The 11,803-nt window shown below is 41.1% G+C and overlaps 1 long non-coding RNA gene across 1 annotated transcript; it reads left to right on the top strand.

Annotated features, from left to right (window-relative positions):
* Positions 1-5,677: 5,677 nt before the first annotated feature.
* Positions 5,678-7,088, top strand: LOC141047366 (uncharacterized). Its single transcript, XR_012219789.1, has 3 exons — positions 5,678-5,788; positions 6,253-6,367; positions 6,975-7,088. It is a non-coding gene; the product is annotated as an uncharacterized lncRNA (long non-coding RNA).
* Positions 7,089-11,803: the final 4,715 nt, after the last annotated feature.

The following is an 11,803-nucleotide window of genomic DNA, read 5'->3' as shown; positions in this document are numbered from 1 at the left end:
CATGCATAACGGGTAGGGATGAGGGGGCATGCATTCCAGGGTAGGGATAAGGGATCCATGAATACCAGGATAGGGATGAGGGGGCCATGCATACCAGGATAGGGATGAGGGATCCATGCATACCAGGGTAGGGATGAGGGATCCATGCATGCCAGGATAAGGATGAGAGAGCCATGCATACCAGGGTAGGTGTTGTGATTGGGTCACCGAGGAGGAAAGCAAGACCAAGCCACAGAAAACCAGAGAGGTTGGTAACTAAGCGGATTGCAGACCCCCCTGATCCTATCCACACAACTAGCAGTAGCCGTGGAGCGTACCTACGATGATACTAGACGCCTTGACACAGCCGGAGAACTAAATAAGCCTAAAGCAAGAAAGGGGAAATCTAAACTGTCCCAGAGCAGACCCCAAAGGAATAGATAGCCCCCAAACATATATTGTCGGTGAGACAAGATGAAAACACAAACGCAGGTAGGAAAATAGACTGAGCAAACGATGGGGCCCACACTAACTAGACAGGACAGGAAAGGACTCTGTCTGCAATCATGCAAAAAACCCTGCAAAAAATGCCCAACACGTCTGATAGAAAAATACTGAAGTCACTAGACTTCGCCCACTATATCAGCACTCTGGTATATTCTGAAAGCAGAGCAAAAAGAGGACAATCTAATAAGGGACAAAAACAAACTGGCACAAACAGTAACATAAGGATGGAAATTCAGCACAGCCCCCACCGGGGCTGGCTGACCACACAAACCTAAAATTGACAAAACCAAATCAAATGTGAACAATAGCAAAAGAGCACTTAGCTGAGCATGCAGGGACTGAGCTGGAAACTAAGACCTCAGGAGGCAGGAAAAAGTCACCAGCAGGGATAGAGGGAGTCAGCTGTCTTAAATCCAGTCAGAAATTACAGATATCCAGTCATCCTCCTCATCATCAGGTGGCAGGCCACTGTTAATTAGTACAGCTCCATTACTTCCAGTAGCCACCAGAGGGAGCCCGGAAAGAGAACCAGCTCCACTACCTTCACTAGTAATCAGAGGTAGGCCAGAAAGTGAATTCACAACAGGGAGGGATGAGGGATTCATGCATACCAGGGTAGGGATGAGGGGGCCATGCATACAAGGGTAGGGATGAGGGGGCCATGCATACCAGGGTAGGGATGAGGGGGCCATGCATACCAGGGTAGTGATGAGGGGGCCATGCATACCAGGGTAGGGATGAGGGGGCCATGCATACCAGGATAGGGGATATTAAGTACAGAATTGACTACATTTTTTGCTTCAATTTTTTTTCCTAATTTCTTGCTCTAAAGCCTAGGTGTGTCTTATAGTCCAAAAAATACGGTATATATATATATATATATATATATATATATTTGTTTTTCTCAGTGAACTCATTCCTCATGTTTGGCCTCATTAAAATAAAAACACTCATACTCCGCTGGCGTGCCAGCTCCACTTCAGTGGTGTTGAGACTCACTGTCCTGGGGCTTATGTGAGGTTCTCACATCACACGAGCCCTGCACCCAATCACCGGCAGCTTCACTGTTCCTGCCTTCGGACGTATTGGACATCAACATGAAGCCAGGGCTGCGGCTGCTCTCTGGCGGCCTCATGATGCTTGATTTGTCCAAAGGTGGGGACAGTGACGTCAGCGCTGATTGGGCACAGGGCTCACATGATGTAACAACCTCAAAAGAGACAGAAGAACACAAGTGCCGACACCACTGAAACGGAGCCAGCATGGGAGGTTTGTGTAAGTGTTTTTATTTTAACAAGACCAAACATGAGGAATGAGAAGGGGTTGTCCAACTAGTTGTCAACCTTTTTATCAAAAATCCCACACAGGGAAAAGTCATTATTATACTGAGAGTGTGAGAAATGAATTACAGGAAAATCGTATGTTGTTGACAATGAAAAATAACTCAGACGAGGAGAACCTATATATATTATTCACAGATTGTACAAAAGCATGATGCACGCGGCGTGCGTTCAAGGATGGAATATTATATGGGAGTTTTATAGGATAAATTCAAGGTGAGAATATTATATGGGAGTTTTATAGGATAAATTCAAGGATGGAATATTATATGGGAGTTTTATAGGATAAATTCAAGGTGAGAATATTATATGGGAGTTTTATAGAATAAATTCAAGGTGAGAATATTATATGGGAGTTTTATAGAATAAATTCAAGGTGAGAATATTATATGGGAGTTTTATAGGATAAATTCAAGGTGAGAATATTATATGGGAGTTTTATAGGATAAATTCAAGGTGAGAATATTATATGGGAGTTTTATAGGATAAATTCAAGGTGAGAATATTATATGGGAGTTTTATAGGATAAATTCAAGGTGAGAATATTATATGGGAGTTTTATAGGATAAATTAAAGGTGAGAATATTATATGGGAGTTTTATAGGATAAATTCAAGGTGAGAATATTATATGGGAGTTTTATAGGATAAATTCAAGGTGAGAATATTATATGGGAGTTTTATAGGATAAATTCAAGGTGAGAATATTATATGGGAGTTTTATAGGATAAATTCAAGGTGAGAATATTATATGGGAGTTTTATAGGATAAATTCAAGGTGAGAATATTATATGGGAGTTTTATAGGATAAATTCAAGGTGAGAATATTATATGGGAGTTTTATAGGATAAATTCTAGGTGAGAATATTATATGGGAGTTTTATAGGATAAATTCAAGGTGAGAATATTATATGGGAGTTTTATAGGATAAATTCAAGGATGGAATATTATATGGGTGATTTATAGGATAAATTCAAGGTGAGAATATTATATGGGAGTTTTATAGAATAAATTCAAGGTGAGAATATTATATGGGAGTTTTATAGAATAAATTCAAGGTGAGAATATTATATGGGAGTTTTATAGGATAAATTCAAGGTGAGAATATTATATGGGAGTTTTATAGGATAAATTCAAGGTGAGAATATTATATGGGAGTTTTATAGGATAAATTCAAGGTGAGAATATTATATGGGAGTTTTATAGGATAAATTCAAGGTGAGAATATTATATGGGAGTTTTATAGGATAAATTAAAGGTGAGAATATTATATGGGAGTTTTATAGGATAAATTCAAGGTGAGAATATTATATGGGAGTTTTATAGGATAAATTCAAGGTGAGAATATTATATGGGAGTTTTATAGGATAAATTCAAGGTGAGAATATTATATGGGAGTTTTATAGGATAAATTCAAGGTGAGAATATTATATGGGAGTTTTATAGGATAAATTCAAGGTGAGAATATTATATGGGAGTTTTATAGGATAAATTCAAGGTGAGAATATTATATGGGAGTTTTATAGGATAAATTCTAGGTGAGAATATTATATGGGAGTTTTATAGGATAAATTTAAGGTGAGAATATTATATGGGAGTTTTATAGGATAAATTCAAGGAGAGAATATTATATGGGAGTTTTATAGGATAAATTCAAGGAGAGAATATTATATGGGAGTTTTATAGGATAAATTCAAGGTGAGAATATTATATGGGAGTTTTATAGAATAAATTCAAGGTGAGAATATTATATGGGAGTTTTATAGAATAAATTCAAGAAGAGAATATTATATGGGAGTTTTATAGGATAAATTCAAGGTGAGAATATTATATGGGAGTTTTATAGGATAAAGTCAAGGTGAGAATATTATATGGGAGTTTTATAGAATAAATTCAAGGTGAGAATATTATATGGGAGTTTTATAGAATAAATTCAAGGTTAGAATATTATATGGGAGTTTTATAGGATAAATTCAAGGAGAGAATATTATATGGGAGATTTATAGAATAAATTCAAGGTTAGAATATTATATGGGTGTAAGGACTGGGACTGTGTACCTGTTGTGTCTGCTCTTGACCTTAGTTCAGTTGGATACTGCCCTCAACCAAAATGGAGTTGCTGGCTTCACAGGGGCCATCTTGTTTCCTGTCTGATACTCCTTGTTTTCCTGTCTACTGTATATATAAGGGAACTCTGCACACTATGCCTTGCTTGAGTATCTTGTACCTTACTTGCTGCCAAGCTGGAAGGACCTGGAACCTGCTTGCTTCTTCTAGTCTTCAGGATACCCCACCTGTTTTGATCTACGTACCATGAAAGGGCTCTGTTGCTTTCCTCCGGCTCTGCACCCACCCCGGCTACGGTCTGCCCTCCATTAGGAGCCTGCATTGCTGTACTCATACTCGCACCCTCGGTCTGTACTACTATATCTGCCCACTCTAAAGACTGTCTTATTGCCTGCTTATCTGTAACATTGCAGTTTGCATCTGTTATCCGGTAGTTCATATCTCTACCAATAGATATTTACATCTTGAACTGTGATATACTGTGTTTGTCTTCATTTCTGACCCACGTCGTTGGGCTTCATAGAACTTTAGTATAAAATTATAACAGAATACACAAGCCTCAAAGATGGAGCTCACTGGGTCAGATACAATGGAGACACGGGTGAAAAAGCTGTGCTCATTTGTCACAGGACTGCATGGAGAGCTTCAGGCGATTAAGACCATGCTGGGGGCATTAGTCCCAAACTAATCACAATGTAAATGTGGCTGATACTTCTATCCAGGCTATAGCCTCTCAAATGTGGAGACTACAGCTGCAGCTGCGGTTCCAGCCCCTGTTCCAGCTCCAGGTCCGGTTTTTCCCAAACTCCCACCATTCAGGTTTGGTAGAGAAAGAGAGAAATTCCGTGGGTTTCTGAACCAGTGTCAATTGTATTTTTCTGCACATACGGCTCAGTTCGCAACCGAACGGGACAAGGTGTTAACCATGATAATGCTGCTGACAAGCAAAGCTTTAGCCTGGGCAAATCCGCTGATTGAAACCAATGATGCATGTTTGAATTCTCTAAATGACTTTATTGCTGCCATGTGTCAGATGTTCGATGATCCCAACCGTAATGTCACGGCAGAAGCTGCATTATTAACACTTCGTCAAGGAAAGCGCCCTGTGGTGGAATATGCTATGGAATTTCGGAGGTGGGTGCTGGACACTACATGGTGTGACTCAGCAAAATATGCAGTGTTCAGGAGGGGTTTGTCTGCTACTATTAGGGTATGTGCACACTTTGCGGTTTCTGCTGCGTTTCCGCAGCGTTTTTGGCTCTGCAGAAATGCAGCAGATTCTGCTGTGTTGTACAGTACCTTTATTTCCTGTGGAAATAAAAAAAAGCTGTGCACATGCTGCGTTTTTTTCCGCGCGGTTTTGCTGCGGTTTTCAAAACGCAGCATGTCAATTGTTTGGTGCAGAAACGCTGCAGTTTTACACCTCATCCATTATGAGGTGTAAAACCGCAGATATACCGCAGAAAAACCGCAGCAAAACTGCAGCACTTTGTCCTGCGGAATTCCTGCGATTTTTCTCTACAAAATCCGCAGAGACAAAAAACTATATGTGCACATACCCTTAAAGATGAACTGGCTCGGGGTGAATCACCTCCTAATTTAACTGACTTTATAAATCATTGTATCCGGATAGATATTTGTCTCACGGAGCGTCGGCAAGAGAGGTGGGCGGAGGCCAATCATAATAACCCCATATTCCTCCCATCTTCCACCAGGGAAACCTAAAACAAGCCGTCTTCTCCGGCTTAGTCTGAACCTATGAGTGATGCGGTTCGGAGGCGTAACATCGACGCACGCAAGGAACATCGCTTCAGAGAAAATTTGTGTTTCTACTGCAGAAGATCGGGTCACTACATCTCGGTCTGTCCCGGAAAAAAATCGCAAGTCCGCAGCTGCGGTAATCGAATGTGACTTTTCCGATCTTCTGTTTGCTCTCAGTCAAATACTTGCAGAGAAATGATGCTGGACGAGACCCCAGATTTCTCTGATTCTTGTTCAGAAGCATCATCACCTGTGGGTGGGGTAGTATTTCCAATAAGTACTGCTACGGTGAGGTCAGAAAGGACACACTTTATACTATTCCCATTGAGATCTGGGTGCAATCTTGTTGGATTACTAGTAAGGCCATGATTGATTCTGGGGCTAGCGGCAATTGCATGGACATTGCATTCGCTAAAAAACATGGTATACACTCGCAGAAGAGACGTTCACCGGTGTTAATGGAAACCATGGATGGGTCCCCGTTGGTGTCCGGACCAATAGACTTTCAAACAACACCTCTGAAGATTCGTATGGGGGAGGGTCATTCTGAAAAAATATCATTTTTGCTAATTTCCTCCCCTCACTTTCCTATAATTCTAGGGTTACCATGGTTACAACAGCAAAATCCAACTATCGATTGGAGGATGAAAGAATTGCAGTTTCCAAGTAAACAGACACCATCTGGAGAATTAACTTCTGAGGTCAGCCATCACAGGTGAGTTAGAATTACTAATTGAATATCAAGATTTTGCGGATGTACGCGATAAAAAGAAAGCAGACAAATTGCCACCACATCGGCCATGCGATTGCCCTGTGGAACTACTTCCCGGTGCTGTGATTCCATTTGGGAATATTTATCCCTTGTCTGGGCCAGAATTGAAAGCTCTCAAAGAGTATATTGACGAAAATTTAGCGAAGGGATTTATACAACCATCTTCCTCCCCAGCAGGTGCTCCAGTCTTCTTTGTCAAAAAGAAGGACGGTTCTCTTCGACCATGTATCGATTACCGTGAACTTAACAAAGTTACGATCAGGAACTCTTATCCGCTTCCGCTAATTCCTGAAATACTCGAGAGGGTGCGACACGCCAAGATCTTCACAAAATTAGATCTCCGTGGTGCTTACAATTTAGTATGGATTCGTCTCGGGAATGAGTGGGAAACAGCCTTTTGGTCATGATATGGACATTATGAGTATCTTGTTATGTCTTTTGGCCTGCGCAATGCACCAGCTACATTCCAACATCTGGCAAAGGATATTTTTAGGGATATACTCAATATTTTTGTTGTGATTTATCTGGATGACATTTTGATTTTTTCCAGCAATATAGAAGAGCACCAGCAGCACGTGGTTCTGGATCGTTTACGGCAAAATCAGTTATACATCAAACTGGAGAAATGTGAGTTTCACAAAACGGAAATGCAATTTTTGGGGTATGTTATTTCTCAGAGTCTCAGCATGGATGCGAGCAAGACGCAAGCCATTTAAGAATGGCCAATTCCCAGGTCTGTGAAGGAGGTTCAACGATTCATTGGATTTGCCAATTTTTACAGGCAGTTCATTAAAACCTTTTCAGACATCATCGCACCCATTACTCAATTGACCCAGAATCATAGAATCGTAGAGTTGGAAGGGACCTCCTGGGCCATCTGGTCCAACCCCCTGCTCAAAGCAGGATTCACTAAATCATCCCAGTCAGGTGTCTGTCCAGCCTCTGTTTGAAGACTTCCATTGAAGGAGAACTCACCACTTCGCGTGGCAGCCTGTTCCACTCATTGATCACTCTAACCGTCAAAAAGTTTTTTCTAATATCTAATCTGTGTCTCCTCCCATTCAGTTTCATCCCATTGCTTCTAGTCTTTCCTTGTGCAAATGAGAATAAAGTTGATCCTTCTACAATGTGACAGCCCTTGAGATATTTGTAGACAGCTATTAAGTCTCCTCTCAGTCTTCTCTTTTGCAAACTAAACATTCCCAAATCCTGCAACCTTTCCTCATAAGACAGGGTTTGCAGACCGGTCACCATTCTGGTCGCTCTTTTCTGAACTTGCTCCAGTTTGTTGATGTCTTTTTTAAAATGTGGTGCCTGTTATGAATGAGTCACCGTAGGAGACAAAAGCAGAAATACAAGCTAAGTCCAGAAAACCAGAGAAGTTGGCAACTATCAGATTGCAGACCCCTGAACCTATCAATACAACTAGCAGTAGCCGTGGGGGGTTCCTACGATGCCCTAGACCCCTCGATCACAGCCGGAGAATTACATAGGCCTAAAGAAAGAAAGGGGAAATCTAAACTGCCCCAGAGCAGACCCCAAAGCAATAGGCAGCCCCCAACATATAATGACGGTGACGCAAGTTGAAAATACTAACACAGACAGAAAGATAGACTGAGCAAAGTCGGGGCCCAAAACTACCTAGATAGGAAAGGACAGGAAGGCTGCTGTCTGCAATCTGCCAAAACCCTATCAAAGACATAAACCAACAAGCTGATATGAAAAAGGCCCTGAAGCAGCTAGGCTTCAAAACTAAATCAGCACTCAGGTATTTTCAGAAGACAGAGCTAAATGAATTCAGCACACCCCAGCAGGGAATGGCAGAAATCCAGAAAAACAAAGCAAAACAAAGTCAAAGCACCAAAGCAAAAGGCCGAGCAGCAAACTTAGCTTTAGAGGAGCAGGAATTCAGACTGGTCTCCAAGGATCCCACAGAGAAATCAACCGCAGGGCAGAAGGGCGTCGGCAGCCTTATATCCAGTCAGTAACTCCACTCAGCCAGTCATCATCAGCCTCAGGTGTTTGATAATCAGGCTCACTACCTTTCTTTACCAGAAGAGGGAGTTCCTCGGGCCTCAGTAATGAAGGGGAAAATGAACTCACAACAGGTGCCCAAAACTGGACACAATATTCCAGATGAGGTCTGACCAAAGAGGAGTAGAGGGAAATAATGACTTCACGTGATCTAGACTGTATGCTTCTGTTAATACATCCTAGAATTGAATTTGCCTTTTTTGCTGCTGCATCACACTGTTGACTCATATTCAGTCTGTGATCTATTAGTATACCCAAGTCTTTTTCACATGTGCTGTCACTTAGCCCTATTCCTCCCATTCTGTATATGCTTTTTTCATTTTTATTGCCCAGATGTAGAACTTTGCATTTCTCCCTGTTAAAAACCATTTTGTTAGTTGCTGCCCACTTCTCCAGTTTATTTATATCTTTTTGAATCCTCTCTCTCTCTTCTCTAGTATTAGCTATCCCTCCTAGCTTTGTGTCATCAGCAAATTTAATCAGTTTACCCTCAATTCCTTCATCTAAATCGTTGATAAAGATGTTGAACAATACAGGGCCCAGGACAGAGCCCTGTGGTACCCCACTTGAGACATTCTTCCAACTGGATGTGCAGCCATTTACGACCACTCTTTGGGTCCAATCACTAAGCCAGTTATGAATCCACCTAGCAGTTGCCTTGTCCATTCCATACTTAATCATTTTTTCAATAAGGATTGTATGAGAGACTTTGTCAAATGCTTTGCTGAAGTCAAGATATACTATATCTACAGCATTTCCTTGATCCACCCAATCAGTGATTCCGTCATAGAAGGAAATTAAGTTAGTCTGACATGACTTATTAGTAACAAACCCATGTTGACTCTGCTTAATCACTCCATTCTTATCCAGGTACTGACATACATGTTGTTTAATAATTTGTTCAAAGATCTTTCCTGGTATAGAAGTCAGACTCACCGGCCTATAGTTGCCTGGGTCCACCTGCTTCCCCTTTTTGAAGATAGGAACAACATTTGCTCTTCTCCGGTCTTCTGGCACTTCTCCTGTTCTCCAAGAATTTTCAAAGATTATGGAGAGGGGTTCAAAAATTTCTTCTGCTATCTCCTTCAGTACTCTGGGGTGTAATTCATCTGGACCTGGAGACTTGAATTCATTTAGGTTAGCTAAGTGTTTCCTCACTATCTTTCTGTTTATAGATATCCTGGATTCTTCTATTCCCTTAATAGGACAGTGAAGAACAGTTGATGTTACATTTCCTTTCTGAGAGAAAACAGATGCAAAATAGGAAGTTAAAAGTTCAGCCTTCTCAACATCCTGTCTTACCATTTCATCATTTTCATCCTGTAAAAATCCTATAGCATCTTTGACTTTTCTTTTACTTTTGACATATCCCCAAAATCCTTTATTATTGCTTTTGACATCTCTTGCAAGCCTCAATTCATTTTCAGCTTTAGATAATTTGATTTGTGCCCTGCAAGTTCTGCAGACAGCATTATATTCTTCTTTAGATATGCCTCCCTCTTTCCATTTTATAAACATTTTTTTCTTCCTTTTTAGCATGTGCTTAAGTTCTGTGTTCATCCATCCTGGTTTCTTTAAATGCTTCCTATTCTTCCCTCTTTTCGGAATTGTTAACAACTGTGCTTTGAGAATTTCATTTTTCAAGATTTCCCATCCTTCCTGGACATTTTTGTCTTTAAGGATATCCAGCCATTGGATCCCTCCAATTCTCTTTCTGAATCCCTTAAAATCTGCCTTTCTGAAATCTAATCTTGAAGTCTGAGTCTTCAGAGGTCTTCCTCCTCTAGTTATCCAAAATTCTAAAATAGCATGGTCGCTACCTCCTAGGGTCCCAGCCACTTTTACCTCCTCAACCATTTCCTCCCTGTTTATAAGGATTAGATCCAAGGTAGCAGTTCCCCTTGTTTTCTCCCCTACCTTTTGGAAGATAAAGTTGTCAGCAAGAGAGGATAAGAATTTCCTTGACCTGTTAGTTTTGCCTGAGAGAGATTCCCAACAAATGTCTGGATAGTTGAAATCTTCCATGACAACTATGTCATATTTTTTGGAGAACTTGGCCATTTGATGCATAAAGAGTTCATCCATATCTTCAGCTTGCACAGGCGGCCTGTAGTAAATGCCTACAATGGTGTCCTTTCCATTGTTCTGTCCTTGTATTCTTACCCAAACAGTTTCTACAGAACTCCCAGTCTCTGAAGCTTCAATCTCTGTGCAGATATACGCGTTTCTAACATACAATGCGACACCTCCTCCTCGTTTATCAAGTCTGTTTCTTGCAAATAAGTTGTATCCTTCTAGTCTTGTATTCCAATCATGTGTATTGTCCCACCAAGTTTCAGTGATTCCAATGACATCATATTTCTTTTCCTGTGTTAGTAGTTCCAATTCTCCTTGTTTGTTGCCCATGCTTTGTGCATTAGTATAGAAACATTTTAGTTTGTGATTGGTTTCTCTTTCTCCAATATTTTTATTAATTAGATTCTTTTGTCTTTGTTCTTCCTTTCCACTTCTAATAGCAGAGTTCTCAATAGCATTTGTCAGGTGTATGGCTTTTTCTGGTCTTTTGCTTCCCTTCCCATGTTGTTCTAGTTTAAAGCTCTCCTTACAAGTGTAGCAAGGCGACTTCCAAATACCTGCTTTCCAGTCTTCGTAAGGTGCACCCCATCTCTAGCAAGTAGTCCATCGTATAAGTAGTTCACTCCGTGATCCAGAAATCCAAATCGTTGCTGACGGCACCATCGACGTAGCCAGTTGTTCACCTGCAGAATCTTATTCCACCTCCTTGTTCCATGGCCATCCACTGGGAGGATGGAAGAGAAGACCACCTGCGCTCCCAGTTCTTTCACTTTCTTGCCTAAGTCTTCAAAGTCTCTGCAGATGGTTTCCAGGTCATTTCTTGCGGTGTCATTTGTTCCCACATATAGTAGCAGGAATGGGTAGTCATCTGTAGGTCTGAAGAGTCCTGATATCCTGTCAGACACATCTTTAATTTTTGCACCTGGAAGACAGCACGTTTCTCTTGAAGTTATATCCGGTCTGCAGATAGTGGCCTCTGTTCCTCTCAACAGGGAATCCCCCATGACCACCACTCTCCGCTTCGTCTTCACAACATTTTTCTTTCTCCATCCAGGAGGACTCTGAGGGCGTACAAGGTTGCTGTTTGTTGGCAAAGTCTTATCCTGATGTATTTCTTCATTGTTTTCCTGCGTGAGAGCCTGGTACTGGTTCCTGAGCAGTATGGGTGCTGACTGCCTCCTGATCCTCCTGCTTCTCTGGGTCACATGTCTCCATTCCCCTGTTTCTTCAGGTGCACTTCGAATTTCTTCTCTTTCTGTAACATGAAGA

This window comes from Dendrobates tinctorius, unplaced genomic scaffold (assembly GCF_039654945.1).
Source record: "Dendrobates tinctorius isolate UK_male_01 unplaced genomic scaffold, ASM3965494v1 ptg000126l, whole genome shotgun sequence".
Lineage (NCBI taxonomy): Eukaryota > Metazoa > Chordata > Amphibia > Anura > Dendrobatidae > Dendrobates > Dendrobates tinctorius.
The sequence above is the reverse complement of the archived record's forward strand: the minus strand, read 5'-3'. Positions and strand labels throughout refer to the sequence as shown.